This window comes from Dendroctonus ponderosae, unplaced genomic scaffold, assembly GCF_020466585.1.
Source record: "Dendroctonus ponderosae isolate FM_Combo_2020 unplaced genomic scaffold, Dpon_F_20191213v2 Dpon_F_20191213_4, whole genome shotgun sequence".
Taxonomy (NCBI): Eukaryota; Metazoa; Arthropoda; class Insecta; order Coleoptera; family Curculionidae; genus Dendroctonus; species Dendroctonus ponderosae.
This window is the reverse complement of record NW_026018611.1, coordinates 8,676,600-8,692,520: the sequence shown is the minus strand read 5'-3', so window position 1 is coordinate 8,692,520 and position 15,921 is coordinate 8,676,600. Positions and strand designations below refer to the sequence as shown.

The following is a 15,921-nucleotide window of genomic DNA, read 5'->3' as shown; positions in this document are numbered from 1 at the left end:
TGGGATTGGAAATGTCTTCATCTACTGAATTTTGAGCTGTACAAGATTTTTGCACATAACGTCGACATTCCACCTAAATAGCCTCATAGAGGCCACAAAATACTCTATACAAAGAAATACATACAATATTTGTGTGCATTGCTGAAAAGGTTTGAAGAAAAGGAGAATCCTACTTACAATACAATAGCAAGCAATAATGCATCTAATAAAATTAGAGTTAAAATTTAAAGAAAACATTTTTAGGCAAAAGTAAAATTACTGCAATTGACCCATTTTCGCTTTTACTTACTCGAATATAAAAAACGGGATTTTAATTATCAAATGGATTAAAAGCGTCGAGTTCAAACAAACGAACGAATTACCGCAATCATTTGAATTACGAGGTATGAAACTGCTATAGCTTTAGACGTAATGCTTGTTGGACAATATTTATATGTCAGCTGATATTTTCACCAAATAACCCATTTTCATCCTGCCAGAGACAGGGGCGTTTATCTATGTGTACATCAGTTCGTGTCATTAAAAACAATAGGTGTTTTGGGGGCCTGCATATACGTAAATTATTTATAAAAACTGAAAGCATGCATTTGAAGCTGGCCAGCAATAAATCGTGGTTTGTTCGGAGGGTGCTTTTGTTAATTTATGTCCTGATAAATGGAATGGGCTATCAAGGAAACTAAACGGTATTTAGGACATGACATCGGAAGAAAGTCGGGTTTAGTTCCGCTATTTCCAACTAGTTTCCATTTGGATTAATTAATGCAGTTTTTCAGTTTTAATTAGACAAGTCAGATGGAAATATTTACCCTTGACTCTCTGCGTTATGTTTTTGAGTTGAGGATGGTTTCCTTTATTCGTCTTTAAATAACTTTCAAGGTAAAGTCGTGATTATTCAGCTTTTAGTTTAAGCTTCTACTTTGAGCTAATATTTTATTTAGTATATGGATTTTTGCTTGATTTTTGGTTGAATTGCTGAATTGCTGAACTTTCATTGCTTTTTTTATAAACTTGTCTGACATACGGAATTATTAATGCTGAATCACGTGTGAATTCTTCAAATAATTAATCAATAACTTTTTACCATTTCCCACTTTCTTGTTATTTATGTACTTGGTGACCGAAATCTTCTGATCTATAATTACTTACGAGATGGTGCGTGATAAACCTGCATGTTTCGAAAGCAGTAAGATGTTTTCAAATTTATTGAAACTGTTATATGCTGATGGTTTCTTAAAGTGGCCAGATTATACCAAATATGCTCACCACCGTCCTAACCAAATAAGTTTTCATGTACATTTAAGAAATCTTTCGATCTTTCGATCATATATAGAGCAGACAATTTATAGGCTGTGCTGAAGTTAAATAGCCCATTCAGAAGTTGCCACAAACAGCAATCAATATATGGTTCATAATTTATTCGTTCAAACTTTGGCATTTATATCTATGACGCGCATCGAAAACTATTAAAGCTAAACCTGGAAATCGGCCCCTCGAGACGATGCTTCTTGTTCGGGCGAATCTGAACTTTTGACAGCCTTTTGATTTGTTACCTTTACTGGAACAAGAATTCTTTGAAAGAGACGTTCTTTACGCTACTTTTCCGTTACTGATCTCCACACCGAAGGTATGATTCTTTATACAGCTATCAAAAGTTCGAAATGTACGGCGATAGCGGTCTTCAACTTTTCGATATAATAAACAGATCCCGAATCGCGTTCTAAACTTTGCAGTTCGGTGTATCCAATCGAAATTATTATCTATTTACTGAAGACGCTCTTTGGCGCAAGAGGAATAACAGGCCGTCGATCAACTCTGAAATATAAAGTAGACCGTTGGACTACGGAATTTATGGACAAGAAAGATGAATGAGTGTAGGAGGAAATTTAAAATCGATATGAATATTAAAGTAATTAATTGGGTTAGCATTCTTAAAAGCAATTGTGGATCAAAATACAATTATCTACATTGAAGGAATTAAATTAAACATTCATAAACTTGCCGATAGATGTTTGTATACAAAAGTACATTATCCGTTTATTATTACATTTTAAAACTACCTAATATGCTTTTTATGTAACTGACATATTTCAAATAAATATTATTCGGTTAAATCAGCATCCCTTTTTAACTGATGTGTGTAGCAAAAGATTAGAAAATATGATTTTGTTTATTTTAGTTAAAGACGTCCCGTTTCACTGAGAAACCCGAGATTTTAGGTAACATTTAATAAAAACGTACACAGATTTTCTTTTCAAGAATCGTCTTTCTTTAGGGGGTATCTGCAGGGCTTCGTTTTAATTAAATAAATTGTACAGAACGCGAAAGCTTAGCTAAGAAAGACGGTAATTCGATGATTTATTTGTTTCACTTGATTAAGGATTTCAAAGGCACCAGACATTTTGTGTTACTCGCATTGACAAGTATTTTGCTCAAAACTATAGAGCATGGGTTTCTTTTAGTTCAAATTTCATTTCGTTCGCACATAATATAATATTGATTAGTGTGTGAGAACATGTGCTATTTAGGGTCGTCCTTTGGGAACTTTAGCCATGAAAGAAAATTTTAAAATTCTAAAAATGTTGCAAATTGTAACACTTTTAGACTATACGATTTTTTGTTTTAATATTGAAAGTAATTGCAAACATGTTTGGAAATTTTCTCTTTTCAAGTCTGAAAATCAAATTGAATTGCTGTTCTCTTTCAACTGAAATTTCAGGTTTCAGGTTCTGGAAAAACAATAAAATGTTGAAAAATATTCATACTGCAGTTGCGGTGTTTTTTGCAAAAATAATTGGTTTAATATGAAAAATGTCTAAAAATTTAATGATATCTCGAGTGAAGTTTAAACGATAAAGTGGATTAGTAAATACATTAAATTTTTTTCATCTATTAGTTTATTTATTAATATTTCTGGTTCCTTCAAAACTCATTGGTCATATAAGTGGGATATTTTTTTCATTGTTTAAAGACGAAATTGGCAAATCCTCATTTCTCTCACCAATTTTTGACGGGTTGAATCAAACAAACTTTTACATTAAGGAGTCTCAAAATCACACCCACTTCCTTTTTCCTCTCTGTGAATTGTTTCTGGTGATCAAAGGATAACATCAAAACTGGAATTGCCTTTAAAAAGCTTCCTAATAACAAAATAAATGTGATAATGATAATAAACCAACACAAATAGCCACCATAAAATCGAATTTATCCGCTTCTATAAGTAACTGCAATTGTTTCCGTTTCGACAGCAATGTTTCACTACAAATTCTCCATTTCAATTTTACCTCGTTTGTAAAATGGTAACAAGATTTTCTGCATACAACCTAATCCAATTCCGCTTGTCAAAAGTTCAGATGTAAACTTTTCCGGGAAATGTAAATTTGAAACCTCGAAAAACTGAACCAAACTATGTGGAACTGTGGATGGAAATAACGAAAGCGCTTGAATACGCAGTGACAAAACAGGAACTATCCGAAAGTTTGAAAGCGCAGAATTAGCCCAGTAAACAGCTGAAACCCATATTCATTTTTAATCGCAAATCTGCTAATTTGGTTTTATATAAATATAGTTGTTTTACTTCTCCGAACTTTTGTGAGATTACTAATGCGATTAAAAGTTTAATAAACATTGTCTGATTTCTCTTCAGGTAAGTGACGAAAGTTTTCTGGTCATGGTTTTTTCCCACTTTGATCCTTTCAGTTCCTTCAATGTCTGTTCGCTAGATAAGAATTAGAGTTTCATCATGTATGGCTAAATCTTAACGGCTTAGTGAGGTGAGAGTATTAAGAAAGAACGTGCCAATGAGAGTTGAATGACAATGTCTTTGTCTAGCGGGCAAACTTTTGTCATGCTGCCCGTAATTTTGTTGAGTATTTTGCAAACATTTACTCTCACTTGAAAATAAATGACTGGAAATAACAGATCTCGGTTTAGCAACTTAGTTATCACTGCTTCAGCTAAAAACTTTATAAGTTTGTCGTTTAATGAAACTAAAAGTTTGTGCATTTAATGAAGATGGTCTAAGAATGGGAAAAACCCTCACTCATTCACTGAAAAGAAAATACTTTATACATTATTTCATCATCTTTCATAATTGATTTCATAGAAAATCTATTAAATTACAAGATGTCTGCATTCTTGGAATTAAAAGGACAAAATCTGTAATGTACTCGAAGATTAATTAATTTCAATTAATTTGTAATCTGCAAGTGACGCTTGTATAGCATCTTTAATCAAAAATCTTAACTGAAAAGGAAAAGAGTGGGAGTGTTCGTGGGCCTCCAAAATTAATTAATTATTCTTAATAATGGGATATTTGTCGCTTAATGCTCTATTCTGTTCAATTTCATTCTTCAATCGATCAGTTCAATTTGAAAGTATTTTTCGCCAGCGTTTTTAATTGCTTCCCAAAAGTATCATTAAATACTTTCAAGCGCGATATGAGAAGCTGTAATGAAACTGCGAAAATTTAGCTTACGAATAATAGACCCTTTTGAAGTTGCTAATAATGCAAAATATTAATATTTTTCGTAAGCTATAAGAAATGAAACATTTAATTTTTGAAATTTTAAATTGTAAGAACTTGAACCAAGTAGCAAGTGCAAATGTGCATGTGGATGGTTTTAATTTAGACTTATAACAAGTGGACATTCATAAATTTTACGCATAGGCAAATATGTATTTCCTAACTTTGGACTGCGAATATTTTCTGAAAATGTAATTTGCTTGGATTAAATTTTCTCGTCGAAATAAGCAAAAATAATTTATTGAATGAACATATAGTACAGGGAGTTTAAAGAGTCACGTTTTATGTAAAAAAAATCTAAATAACGTCAGTCTAAAAATAAATGCCATGTTATATATAGTCTCATGTCCTCTGAGTGATTTGGAACTTTAATCGTCGTGTTTATCTGGAGCCATTTGAGAGGTATTTATTCTCATTGAACGGTCACATTTTCCGCATGAAATTTATTTAATCACGAAGAATTAACAGRTTTAACAATTTGTAATTAAATGTTGTTGGCGCAGCTTTCTTACCTGAAATTTCCTCCGCAGGTAAAGAAGCTTTACGTAAATTCCGCAAAAAAATGTCACCGGTTATAAAAAAATTTACAWCTCTCGAATGGCTTWAAATAAACAAACTATTMTAAGATCTAAGTCGCTCAAACAACAAGARGGTATAACRYCTTATATTGTTTTCTTTCTCGGCTACCCCATTTTGGCMTCGAAWAGATTTGCATTTTGACCAAGGAAACATGAGAGTATTTAAGSGCCATGTRAAATTTGYTTACTTTTTTTGCGCAAGCAAAGAGCAATGATTGSATAAAAAGACCATTCAWGATCSGATAATCATTGACTGCGAAAATTTGTACAGTCAAAATTTAAAGAATATTTATTCTATGCGTTAAATTTGCGGCACAGTGCGATTATTGGTTAAGTTACTTAAATTAATTTATCAAATTTAGTTGATTGCAAAAAAAACATTGCAATTCAAAATCATCAGCATATTCTGGATTTTATTCATGGCCATGTTTCATTGGATTGCTTGCAATGATATAAAAAAAATTATTCAAACCTTGATACTTATAATTAATATTTCCACACGTTTTTACAAACTTTTCACTACGGATTTTACAATCCCGACATGACAACTATTTTTGTATTCAAAAAATTGTCGATTGAAATTCTATTGGATACTGAGAAACTCAAAGCCATCATGTAAAACTAAAACGAGTAAAAGTTAATTTGTTGATAGAATTCGGTTTTGAGATATTCGAGTAATAGCTGGTATTAATGCTCGACACCGTTCTCAAGCCGACGAGAGGTCCGAATAATTGTGTTCTTAAGCATCCCTTACCGCAGTTATGCAATATCTCCAGTCAACCGGATTAAACACATAACAAAGCCGCAATATGGTATTAATTAAGCGATTTTGGGTCACTCAGGTATTTGGCTAACACGGTAATGGCTTCCAGCTTCATAGTAGGAAAATCAAAATTATAACGGATTGGGTTTGGTTCAAGTACTTGGAAATTTTCGGGAACTTACCAGAGTTTGCGAACCACCTCAAAACTGTCCAACGGCAATTTGCAAAACCTACTTCCAAGCCGTTATTAAAGAGAAAATACATGACCTGACATCAACAAAACTTGAAGGGATATTCTTACAAAGCAGATTTAACTTTGCACACAAGGGACCGGTTTGAGACATCAGGGATGCATTTTGCGGATCCTTTTAAGCCGTGATCCATAAAATGACGAATGACGAGAGCAAAGTGTCGTATGTGTGCCGCATTTTACAAGAATCTACATTATAAAGCGAACAAATCGTTGATATTTCAAAGGTCAGAAATATAAAGTATTGCTATTTTTCAACTACTTGGAGATGTGCACAAATTGCTTTCTTGAAGTCACAGGGTATTATCATATTTTTCCACAATGAAAATATGTAGTAATCTACATTGGAGTGCTCATGGTTGTGAGGATGTTGCAATAAAACCATGGGTGACTTCATTAGGTATTTTCTCACAGTGATTTACTACCTTACAAGTGGATTGGTAATTGAGAACTGGATAAACAAAACTTCCAAAGAAGGAAATTGTAACTAATAAATTCAAGGCAGTTTAGTAAGCCTATCGACCCAAAACCAGAACAGTATACGGAGCATTTTTTTGAAAAAATACTGACTAAAGCTCCCTTTCGCAGCTATACAAAAGTGAAAATGACCCCTGGAAGAAAATATATCATGAGACACAAAAGTACTTAATCCCAACGTGATAAAAATTAAGCTAAACGCATATAAAGTCTTGAAATGTCAAAAAATAATTAATAAACCGGTTAGACCTGCCCTTTATTTGTTTGCCTTACTGCAAGTTTTAAGTAATAGCCATCAAGCGAACTCTTTCAAAATAAAGTAGCATAAAGCATCTAGTTTGTATTTGATATTTAGAAAATGTTAACATAGATAATCTGAAAAATGGTTCTAATCTGGAAAAGTTCCTACCCTTTTTAACTTTTAAGCTTACTACCGATGCCTCCGATACTAACCCAAACTAACGTGAAAATATAGTTAAGAAAACTCATTTGACTTCATCAAATTGGTTCCTACAACAAACACGCTATTAATTTATTGATCACACGCCTGAATTTTCTGATATCAAAATGCTAAACTTTAATGTTCCGTAACAGCTGCTTTCATTCAACATTTCCGTTTTATTAAATCCTTTTTTCAAACAATTTCGTCAGCAACATGATCCATTGTTGAAACATTGCCAATACAGATATACGTTTTAGACTAATACTGTTAGACAGACATGAAAAATGAAAGACTGGTAAGTTTACTGGGCAATAAACACATGAAAATAAAGCAGGGCGATCACTGAAAATGGAAGGGCTAAAAGTTAGCCAACGGAGCGAAAGCGTCTTCTTCTCCTCAATCGTTTATGGCTAATCTGTAGCTTTTTATATCTAGACTACGATTCTGAAATGTCCAACTTTAGTCCGACACATACGGTGAGTTCTAGGAGTAGTGTCTAAATTAATTTAAAATTCAGCCGACTGTTTTTTGGGGAAAAACCTGCGCCAGTCAATTTTAATGAGCTTTTTGCCAAAAACAGTAAGTTAAAGTTTAAATAAATTTAAACATATCTTCTGAGACTCACGTTTTTGGCAACAAATAGACGATATAGTGTTTTCGAAATTCTGCAGACGCTGAATTCGTATTGAAAGTTTCTGGTCGATTTTCTATCCACTTACACACTGCTGTATAATTTAAAAATGTATGGTTCTATCCGGGGTGTGACAAAATTTATTAGATTATTCGAATGCGGTGCGAGTAAGAGCGTGATAGGATTGCCTCTACGTGAGGTATAGCTAAACCTGTATCATTAATTATTTAAATTTAAATCGTTAATGGATATGCATGTCAGTTTGCACTGAGCTTAAATCAGGTTAATTGAAGCATAAGTGCAAAACGCCTAGTAGATTAGCAAATAGTATATATTTCCGACATGAATTTTGAATTTGCAATTCCTATTATTTGGAATGTTCGAGTGAATAATATTCTAAGCGGGCGCTATTATAAATTGATAACAGACGAACAAATTTAATTTAATTCATATGAAACACCAGTATTATTTCTCCTAATAAATTTCAACAATTCACACTCATGGAATAACCTGGAATTGAGTCTACATGATCTCCAAAAAGTTCTTCTGAAGTTCGTAATTTTCTATAGCGGAAACTTCGGGAGACGATAGAAAATCGAAAAACAATATGAGTTTGTATTATAGGCTATTTTGGAGACACGCTTCGTTAAGGAAATACAGGTTTAAATTTGGATTAAAAAAATTCAGTTTATTAATTGTTGCCAAAATTTTGCAGGCTATAACTGCCAGTGAGGGAGCAGATCTTGCAATAAAAACACATTTCTTTTGTTTCGTCAGTTGCATGCGTGCTAATATTTTAGTGGATATTTTTAAAGAAAAAACTGCATTTTTATCAGAAAAAAAAACCACTTCTGCATTCTTCTTTCAGTTCTAAGAAAAAGTGTTCTTTCAATTTCTCCGTACAAGTCAGTGTTTTCAAGTAAAAAATAAAAACCAACGAAAAATTATCTTTTTGAATCGCAAATTCAATCGTTGGAGTATTGCAACAACAACAATTTAATAAATTGATCCACTTTAGTACATTTGCGACATCATCTGACTAATGAATTTATTGCAACAATCAAGTATCTGTCTTCATAAAACTGATTAATTCATGTTCAACTGGAGAAGAATGGACTTTGTTTGTTACATGTTTCTAAAAGTAAAAATGCAGTTGATTAAAATTCTGTTATTTTTTTTACCCTATTTTTCGTTACGGAAGCGCTAATCCAATAAACCTTGTAGTGCAAGCTCATATTGTTTTTTGATCATTCCTCGAACTTTACGATCCCGAAACTGGACCATCGTGTATATGTATATCTTTAGGTAATTCATCAAAAACTTAATATTGATTATTTCAATCTTCTTAATTCATGTTAATTCGAATTTTTGCTTAATCGAACTTCCACTATTGTGGTCATTTTTCTTCGGCTATAACATATTTTCGAAACGACCTGCTTTAATAATGCATTCAGTATTTCCGGCAGTAATCCCGGCCTATTGCTCCTGTGATAGCCTGCATATCGTAGGTGGATCGTCCTGTTCAATAATTTCATAAATCCTGCTTGTGCAATCGAACGGGAGATTTCATAAAATGATCCAAGGAATATTGAGGGTGTTATAAGCTAAGTGATTGCAGTTGTTGGAGAGAATACTTTATATCGCTTCGATTATATATTTTATGTTCGCATTCATTCCTAGCTATTCATATTTTCTGAGCACAAATTCATATTTTCTGAGCAAAATAAAGCAATTTCCTTTCAGCAGCATTATTTTATAAGTTGATGTATGTGTTTGAACCATTTTTTCATACACTTAGCATTAAAAGCCAAAGACACAGCTGCAAGTCTATAAATTGGTTGTTTCGGTGCCATAGCTTGCAAAACGGAAGTTCGAAATGCAATCGTGCGATACACCTTCGGATATATTTCCAGCACAAACGTCCAAATAAATATCCAATGTTATCTTGGATCAAAGAACCCATGTGGAGAGTTGCCCAGCCATACTATGCAATTTCAATAGTTTGGCCGGACTTACGTTTCAATATGAAACTAAATTTAGTTGAAATTTTCGATGGACCGATGGAATTTTTCGGCAGAGATTTATTGCCAGTTGCTGAGCGCGTTCCTAAATCATGTTAAGATATCGATGGTCATTGCCTAGGTTCGCTTTTCTTTTGCCATGTTTTTCGATTTATTTTCGACTGTTTCTTGAGACATTTTATTTTCAAATTAATTGTATTGATTCGGGTTGTCGACATGCCGTGACCATAAACATGAAAACAATTTAATTTAACTTGACTGGAAGTTAAACGGACCACTGATTGCCTCATCTACATCAGTTTAGTGCCAGTTCTGCTTTTAAACTTAGTAACCCGAATGGTGCACGGGATATTTTGCATTTTGCAACTCATGTATAATATTAGTTCTTATGCAAATCAACAGAACATTTTTATGCGGGCTGCAGTATTTTAATTCCATATTATCCACAATATTATGCATTCAAAATGTAATCGCCTTAGAAAATGTAGCGGTAGAAAACACTTGCTTGGAAAATAATTCGCATTTATTTACTTTGGGATTTCTTCGTATTGTTAAACAGGACACATTTGCCAATTTAGAATTTAGCGTTACAAATGTGTTTGATTCGTTGATTTTTTAATGTTTTGAAGAGTGCTGTTAGCTGAATAGTGTTCTTCTATCGATGCAGTTGTGGTAATTCTACAACCAATAGCGAAAAGCGGTTTTTGTGAAATAAAAATGATTAAAAAGTTTTATCGTATCTTCCTGCGTGCTCATTGATCTTTCCGCGTGCTCATTTTTCCAGCCAACACATCTATAGTTTCTACCAAACCGTATTTATTAACTTTTTGTCGATATTGATTTACTAGCATGTCAGTTATGATTCAAAATTGGTGATTGGTTCAAAATATATGATTACTTGCAAACATAAATTTGAGGTTATAAGGACAATAACTGACATTTCGAAAACGTATGTTCTACAGTCAACATATCCTGTTGAATTTACCATTTATTCTTGCCTATTTTATTGTCACTTTCCGTATTATTCCATGGTTACTGGAGCTTTTGATAATTGCGAAGCAACAGGTTTTTACGTAATGTTAATTATGGAATGTTAATTAGGAAATTAGGATCTTCCTAATTAACATACCGTGAAAAACATTGTGGCCGTCTTTTTGATATAGTTTTTTTTATCAATTTTTCCGCACTCCTCAAACACCGTCAGACAACACTTCAGAGGAATGACGACAATTTCGAATCACCCTGTGTATTCTTAATATTTTTACTCAGATTTATATAGCAATACAGATAATTTCTTAACTAATATAATTGTATTAGTTGTCTTGGGGATTCGGTCCATTCCAGTTCATCTAGTTTGAAGCGCAATGGCTTTTCCTAAGTCTTAAATATGTCCTTCAACTGGCTTAATTAAAAGGCAGCTCTTCCCTCATCTATTTGAGTCAATCGGCAACACAGTGAATGTATGAAGAAATAACTCATCTCTAAAACATAAAATAATACATAATTCGCAAGTTTTTCGGGGCTTAAAAAAGCACAGTTTAAAAAGATTTTTGGATTTTTACGATAGCATCGCACTAATATTAATTAGGATGATGATTTGATACTTCTAATACAGCAAATATTTTGAAAATTATTAAAAGTTATTGCGCAAGTAACTAACCTTAACTAAAAAACTAAAAAACCTGTTAGTTGCATGTCACATTCACGTGCCTGCATCCAACAAAATAAAACTGGTTTGGAAAGTTTTCCGTAAGTAATTTGTCGGCTTTATGCCCTTATGATCAAAACAACTTCTCATCGCCGTAGTGACACGGGATGAAAATTAAAAATCCCTTTGGAGAAACCGCTGGGAGCAACTCGTGGAAACTGTTTTTAATTTTCACTAAATTCAGACGACTGTATGTTTTCTGCACAAAAACAGAAACAAGTCGAAATTACGCCCTTTGCATGTGTAATGAAGCGGTGCGTTCATAAAACTGACTTGCATTCCATCCACATAATATTATCTAAAAGGCTGTGGGAATTTGCTAAATTTCGTCGCGTCAAATGTTTCAACAAAACGGAACATAGAATGTAATAAAATGCTTGATTGGTGACTTTGATCAAAAATTCGCTAGTGATATAACATTTTAACTTTAGGAACCCTTCTTCAAGCCATGATGTATATCAGTTTCCACATATTCCCGGAGGCGGTAGAGTAGTAATCAATTCTCCATTTCGCATCGAATACTCCCAATATCAGCAGTTCCTATCCTAACACAGTAACATACATACACATTAATCCATCGGTCAGTCCAATTGTTATACGTGTAGCAGTTCGACACTAAATATATCACAGTATATTAATGGCCTATAGTTTCGGCCGGGAGCTTCGAGTTGGGGTCAAAAGGGCGTACTTAGGGCCAATGAACACTATGGAAATGCAACCAAATGTATTTATGGTCGTTCTGCATCCATTTTAATGCCATATAATATCCAGTAATGGATTATTGAGATCGTGAACGGTATTTTAAGTTCAAATCAAATTAGTGCAACGCAATTTCGAGCTGTACATTTAAACATAATAAATATTCCATATAACATAACTTTCTGCTCAAGCTATAATGGATCGGTTACAGTAACATAATTATAAGAAAACAACTGGAGCTAATCTAGTAGAGCTAAAAAAGTAATCCCAGTCTCAATCGCGAGTTGGATGTCAACATCGAAATTAATAGATGTCGGAAGAACTCAAACGGTTTTAGAATCGAACACCACTTTCTGCTGCTATAACTGCATTTGGATGTATGTTTAGTAGAGTGTGCTTAAAAAACTTGTGCGCTTTCAATTTAAGCTGCCAACCTTTTCACGAATAACTTAGAGAACGATTGAATGAGTTGTCTTGGGGATTCGGTCTGAAACTAGATGAACTGGAATGGACCGAATCCCCAAGACAACCGATTCAATTATATCAGTTAAGAAATTATCTGTATCGCTGTATAAATCTGCGTATAAATATTAAACATATATGTGTCACTTTTTGTGAAAATGTGTACAGCTTCAATTGTAAGCGTACGGCATTTTGCAGATTGCCTAAAATACTGTAGTCAATGTGCAGATTACCCAAGCATTAGTAGTAGCAATTCTGCAAAATGCCTGGCGAGTTGGTCAGTTTGCAGAATGTCTAGGCATTTTGCATATTGCCGAATTTCGTACATTGCCGGTAACATATATATCTGAAAAATGCAAATATGGCAGCTCTTTCCTCTCGGTGCACTCATGTGAAAAATGCGAAAAAATATTTTATTTTCTATGCCCAATAGATATGCTCCGGGTCATCCAATTACTCAGCTACATCATGTTACGCAAACCGATCTCATGTTTTTATTTGCAATGTATTTTTCTATGATCGTATATGAAAAATGTACGATTTAACAATATATAGCAAATGATTAAATTTATGTAAACTTGGTACTTTCTGGAGCAATATCGAATTATCCCGGAAAACTAGTGCTCTTTATATACACCGCTCTATGCAACAAAAATGTTTCTATATGACAAAATAGTTGTATGAGTTATATAAAATATACACCTATTGAATGTCACCTTGCATCAACAATCAGCGATGCGTTAAAATGGGTATCGGAAATCGACATCTGTGGAAAAATGCTTCGATGGCCTTTATCCAGGAAAAGATCAGTGAGATCGCACAATTTCACACCTCTTTGCATATTTCCACAGTTTTAGTTGAATATCCTTTCCGCTTTACTGTCCTATAGTTTTCCAATTCTGCAGGAGATTTTCTCACCGCTAAAGAATATATCAGCTGCAAAATAACTTTCGAAAACATCGCGGTGAAACCGATCCAATTAAATGCGAATCGAAAAATGAACGGCATTTGAAGCTGATTCACCAATACGACTCCTATTGAACGAAAACCGTGTGTTGCCATTCAGGAGAGTCGAAAAACGTGTTTCTCGCTTATAAACTTAACTTTGCGGAAAATATGTATTCCTGTTTGAAAAATGATTCTGCTAGCATTTACGCCGTTATATGAAAGCCACTTCTTTCAAACGGAAATACTGAGACATCACGCAGCAGAATATCTGAATAGAAACGATATTTTAACTGATTTACGGTTTTCGTTTATAGACCCGGCATTCTTTTCAACGAAGTTGAGAATTCAGTTTATATTTCTCTTTATATTGTTATTGACCGACCTTCCGCTCATTCATTTATTTCCAGCCAAATTTGGTCCAGATCATTTTCACAAAATGTCTGATAAATTGGCAAAAAGATGATTTTATTGTTGGATAAGGATGCAATACTTACTTTACTTTTTCGAGTCCGAAATTATTCCATTCAAAGTCTTTCTGCCCAGTACCGGGCTACGTCTATGGCATTTTCATTTGCAATCCACATCTCATCGATGGAGCACGTTGCAGGACATAATGTGCATCCATAATGACATAATATACATCATAATCATTGTGGTGCTCCCTCGAAACGTCTTCACAAGAGACGGCTAATCCTTCTACCAAAAAGATGCAATGCAAAATATTATTGTTATTTCTAGCCAAATTAATGTCAAGTTTAAGGAAAAGCAACTTTCCGCTATCTAAAAATGTCCATTCCGGTGCTCTTTTACTACGGCTAGTTTCATAAAATTACAGATTCGCTTTAATGTCTAAAGTATTACTATCTTAGTGGGTAAATCTTATCGCTTCTGGCAAACACTGCAGGCAATGAATAATTGAAGTTACAACTTGCACCGCGTGTCTAGATCAAAGCTCTTTCATGTACTTATTCCATTATTGTTAACCGGCATTACACCAAATTAAACGGAAACCCTCGTATAATTGGAGGATTTCATTTCGGAAACATTTATCTGTATTGCATTTAGACTGTTATTGTCTAGAAAGGCGTGTTTAATTATGACCGAGATTTCATCTTTATTGAACTTATAAGTTTGGCGATTTTGCATTACCAAACTACATATAAATGTTAGTAACCGAATAATCGAGAAACTAAAATTGGATGTTGCACTTGCATAAACGGACTTCAAATTAAAAATTTCAACCATCCCCGGATGGTTATGTTCGTGCCCAAACATCAGTGTTTTGCTGCTTTTATATAATCCCGCTAACACAACGAAGATGAAGTTTTTTCAAACGCGTATACCAATTTTTTTCGCAAATTTACGCCCATCTAACAAATGGGAGAGAACAAAAGTCATACATTCTGCCTTAAAATTAGGCATTCAGCCCTTTGAAACAGCCGACCATTCACAACGTGAGCCCAATCTTTTTCAGTTTGCATTTTATAAATGATGGCCATTCATTTGGATTCAGCTTTATTGTTAACAGGAAATTATGAAAGATCGCAACGCGAACATCCACTTCACCCCAGTAAACTTGGCTAGCTTTTGTACTAACTGGAAAATGGCTTGTTAGTAGTATAATCCACGGAAAATGTGAAACACTTTCAGGAACGGTTCCTGGTTTGCAATCCTGTTTTGTCTATGCTGTCTGTTCAGGGTCAAAACAGGCCGCGGAGTTACAGAATCTACAAAATGATCTATTAGCAATCAGCAAGAGAAAGGGGAAAATATTTCTCGCCCCAATGGTGACCATGGGAGCAATAACACCATTGAAATTTGCTCATTTCTAAATTCAAGGATTAGAAAGCTAGAATTGGTTGTAGTCATTTTCTCATTATTTTTGTCGGTTCTGTTTCTACTATTCTAAAGGAAGGAAAGAAGCTAAAATGCAAAAGTTTTAAGAGTAATCGAAAAAGAATTAAAAGTTGCACTGGTTAAACGATCACATATTCTAATATTCTGTTAGAGCCTCAATCGTAAATAGTATTTAAAGTAGAATGCAATCAGCGTTTGAAATGACTGTGGGTATAACTACTACTAAACTACAGAGCCAGTAAGAATATATCTAGAGTTTTTAAATTTGATCATTTCACATCTAAAGCGATTTCTTTAAAAGCACTAACTTTAAACTAGATCTGCTGTTAAAGGTCTGCAAAACCAAAAAGTTTATTTTTTAAGACGACTAAACCATTTTGCGCTTTTTGGTTTATCTTTTAACTTTTGGTGTTTGAACTTTCTGAAATTTTGCATTTATGCATTTACCCTGTAGAAAATGTATCTGACAGACTTAATTTTTATCAAAACATTGACCAACAGAAAACAAATGGGGCTACGTAACGCTTCAAACAGAAACAAAATAGCTTGAAGCAATCAGAATT

The 15,921-nt window shown here is 33.7% G+C and overlaps 1 protein-coding gene across 6 annotated transcripts in view; it reads left to right on the top strand.

Moving 5' to 3' along the window:
• LOC109533087 (hemicentin-1) overlaps positions 1-15,921 on the top strand; it is a 168,044-nt gene that overhangs the window by 33,271 nt on the left and 118,852 nt on the right. The window lies entirely within an intron of this gene.